Source organism: Sus scrofa, chromosome 9 (assembly GCF_054392235.1).
Source record: "Sus scrofa isolate SSC_HxYL_T2T_F1_AM1 chromosome 9, Sscrofa_HxYL_maternal_Yorkshire_Landrace_v2.0, whole genome shotgun sequence".
In the NCBI taxonomy this organism is placed as follows: domain Eukaryota; kingdom Metazoa; phylum Chordata; class Mammalia; order Artiodactyla; family Suidae; genus Sus; species Sus scrofa.
In genome coordinates, this window is record NC_139391.1 from 72,275,275 (window position 1) to 72,279,682 (window position 4,408).

The following is a 4,408-nucleotide window of genomic DNA, read 5'->3' on the forward strand; positions in this document are numbered from 1 at the left end:
AATCTATGTTGTTATTCACCCATATAAATGCAAATAGCTCTAATCCTCTTCTCTGAAGGTCAAGGCAAAGGGGGTATGCATAAAACGGAGGCTTGTATTAACAGCCCAAGGCTATGTCAAATCAGCTGTAGTCCATAAACGGATACTGTGGCTGAAATTGGGGCTGATATTTGGTTGAGTTTGCAGTAGTTTATTGTCATCCTCCAGGGTCCCCTCGGTTTCTACAGAGGCCAACAATTGAATAGAGATATTATGAGAACTGCCACTCTGCATCTTTTAGCTCCTTAAGGATGGTACTAACATCAACAGTTCCTCTCAGAGTTCCCGTCGTGGGTCAGTGGTTAACGAATCCGACTAGGAACCATGAGGACACAGGTTCGATCCCTGGTCTTGCCTAGTGGGTTGGGGATCCGGCGTTGCCGAAAGCTGTGGTGTAGGCTGCAGATGCGGCTCGGATCCCGTGTTGCTGTGGCTGTGGCGTCAGCCGGTGGCTACAGCTCCGATTCGACCCCTAGCCAGGGAACCTCCATATGCCGAGGGAGCGGCCTAGAAACGGCAAAACAAAACAAAACAAACAAACAGCTCCTCTCTACCATGTGGTGTTATTTTGTATTTATTACCTTGGCTGGGGATGCGGCACTTTCAGGACTTCCACTTGGCCTTCCCCACTATGACAGCCCTTACCCCACAAGCCTAAGACCCAAAGATCCAGTTAACAAGCACGTCAACCCCAGTTACACAGTCGGGGACGGGGGAAATCGCTCCCCGCAGAAAGGTTCTTGTTTTGTCGCAGAAGGAATTCCACAGACGAAATGGAGAAAGGAAAGTGAGGATTTATTCAAGTGAGAAATATGCCTCTTGAAGAGAGGTGGGCAGACAGGTGAGCAGTTGCTGCCCTGCGTTTCTTTGGCACAAAGATCTTGAGGGGCCTACAAACGAAGGGGCAGAATATTCACTGGGAAGGAGGGGTTTGGGGGTCTTATTCCCTGATTTTCATTCCAGCTCCACCTTCCGGAAGGGAGGAGGGATTTTTGTCCTTATTTAGCCTTGATTGGAAGTGTCATGGTCTTCGTGCATGATGGGAACTTCTTATCTGCAAGGCTAATTTTATTGTAATTTTATTGTAATGAAGGCATAATGAGTGATAGGTTACATTGGGAAACTGGAGGGTTCACGCCGTTTCCTACCTTTCTTTGTCTGCCTCCAGAGCACTCTTCACCCCAAAATGTGTGGTTTCCTGTCAGTCTGGAAGTTCCTGCTTTTCTCTGTCTGCCCATCGACCACACTGTTTACATGATGTGACGTTTCCTGCCACCTGGCCCATGGGCGCTTTTTCTCTGCTCATACCTAGTAGCCTGCCTGCTGTAGCAAAATAACCACTGTGTCCATCTGCAGATCAGGTCAGACCAAACCTTGGCCTTGGCTAGTTATGACAGGTGATCATGAGGATGCTTTGGTTCTTTGGGTATCATGTCAGCTCAAATTCTGAGGACTTTCGGGGGTCTCTTTTGCTCCCTGTATTCCCTTTGATACAGTTACCCAATCAAACAACGGTGGGTCCTTTTGGGAAGGACTTATGGAATCATGACTCGGTACATCTGCTGTGGTGTCGTGGGTTTTTTTTGTTTGTTTGTGGGTTTTTTTGTTTGTTTGTTTTTGTTTTTTTTTTCTCTTGCGGGCTTGGCTGAGTTTGGAGTCTGACATTTTATTGGGGTTACTGCCCTTACATTAGCCTCCTTGTCATCCATCCTTGACTTCTTCTAATTGGATAAACTGAGACCCCCTTGTTGGTACAGTGTCTATTTTGTCTCTAGGGATACGACATTCTTTAATTATCTCCACGGTTCTCTGGGGTCAGGCTCCTTGGCTGCCACTCCAGCCCTGGTGCTCATGCTGATAACTGGATCCACCCGGCCTCTTTGGTTCTGGGCCTCTTCTCATCATTCATATCACTGAGCCAAATTTTCCTCCCACCTTTCCTACCTGGCTTGTAGAGAAGAGTGTCTGGAGATCTTTTTGGTCGTGCTGGTGTCCACTAGCTCAGTCCTTTAAGCTTTTGTGCATGGTGTATTCCCCAGGCCTTCCCATGGAACAGAATCATCGGGTAGGTCTGCCAGCCTTATGGGGTATCCTCTCTAGCTCCCTTCCGGAGCCTGTTCATCTCTTCCTCCACTGCTGCTGGGCCAGTGCTGGCATTTCAGCTGCAAATAGCTTGGGCCATCACTTTGTCCATACTTCTAGGAGTCATTGGAAGAGTGAGGTCATATTACTTCCTGAAGTCCTCGCTAAAGTGTTAAACCTCGTTTCCCTGGAGAATGTTACCCAGAACAATGAACTCTTTCCTCTTTCGTCTTACGGTTCAGGCCCCTTGGTCCCAGCACCTTCTGAATCTAGTTCCATAGGAACTGCTCTGACTTTTGCTGGTTCATGCTGGCCAGGTCTTACTAAGCTCGCTTGAGATCTATTTCCTCTCTTTCATTCTCAGGCCCAGCACATCCCAGCTGGGTTCTGCGGGGATGTACTCTAGTCAGAAGCCTAGTTCCTAGGAGGGGAGACGGTGGAGAGAGGTCTCTGTAGTGTCTTCAGACAAGGCGGGGTGGTGGCAGTCAGGGGGTGGAGAGAAGAGTGCTAGTTCTTCACAGGGAGATGTGGGCCAATTCTGCAGGCTCAGAGAGTTTAGACGAATCCAGGACTTAAAAATTTGAAGAGGTCATCCATCAGATGTCCTATCCAAGCTCCAGGGTCCCGTGTCTACCTCCACCCCTCACCCCTCAATGTCTCCATTCTCTTTGGTCTTAAGCCTGTATATGTGTATGAAACAGAAAGGGAGGTTCAACTTTCCTTGACGAGAGAATGTTGTGTTACCTGCTCAACTTGCCTGAAATTCCACAGGAGCTGATAACAGGAGGCGCTCAAGGGCCATCGCCCCACGAAATATTGAAACAAGCAGATGAATGTTTTATTAGTCTCCCGATTTGCTACAACTGGACAAGGCGCCACAAGATAGGACATTGCGTTCAGTTCTAAATCAAGCCTATCTGTTCACATGATCACCTTCTGAGCTCTGCAGTGACACAATTCCTTAATTTGAGAAGGCAAACGATTTTCAGAGATCATGACCTTTAATTTTCCATTCACCTTTTAAAAATTTTTTCATTTTTTATGGCGCCTATGAGAGATGCCTAAGGACCTGCTGCAGCCTCATTCCACATTTCAAAAGCTGCTGGTTAGGATTCTCAATGTTCCGAGGGTTATTTCCATCTTTTTTTTTTTTTTTTTCTTCTTTTTAGAGCTGCACCTGTGGCATATGGAGGTTCTCAGGCTAGGGATTGATTCGGAGCTACAGCTGCCAGCCTACACCACAGCCACAGCAACGCCAGATCCGTGTCTGTGACCTGCACCACAGCTCACGGCAATGCCGGATCGTTAACCTACTCAGTGAGGCCAGGGCTCGAACCCGAGTCCTCATGGATGCTAGTTGGGTTCATTTCCTCTGAGCCATGACAGGAACTCCTATTTCCTTCTTGACTATTCAATTTTATTTTATTTCAGTTAATTTTTTTGGCTTTTTAGGGCTGCATCCGTGGCATATGGCAGTTCCCAGGCTAGGGATTCAATTGGAGCTACAGCTGCCGGCCTACACCACAGTCACAGCAACGCAGGATCCAAGCTGTATCTGCGACCTACACTACAGCCCACGGCAACACCAGATCCTTAACCCACTGAGAAAGGCCAGGGATTGAACCTGTATCCTCATGGATGCTAGTCAGATTCATTACCGCTGAACCACGACGGGAACTCCCTGACTATTCAGTTTTTCAAGCTGAGGGGCTGGAATCCTGCAGCCCCACCTACTTCGGCCTGGGAGTTTTTCTCTTTCAAGCAAGATTGGGCTGTGTCCTTCTTTCCTCCCTAACTGCCCCCACCCCCATTATGGTTTGTTACAGGATATTAAATTTCATTCCTTGTGCTATACAATAGGACTTTGTTGTTTATTCATTCTATATACAATAGTGTGCAACCTGCTAACCCCCCCATATCCTAATCCAATGCTCTCTGACCACTCTTAACTGAAAACCCAATCTGGAGCAATGCTGGGTGCCTTAGGGAGAGGGTAGTCAGGCATACATTTAAGGTATGGTTCTTAAGAAATCTACTACCTAATCATGGAAGGAATATCAAAACTCAAATATCAGTACAAACTTACATATTCCAAAAAATAAGATGTCAAAAGAGTGAGAGAATTCAATGAGCCAAAGAAGTTAGGATTCTCGTAGAATCATAAGTTCTCATAGAGTCATAACGTGTAAGAGACTTGAGGGGGGACCCAATCAAATCTCTACCTGGTGCACAATACCTGCAAAGACTTCTTCTTTTTTGTCGTTTGTCTGTTTAGGGCCGCACCCAC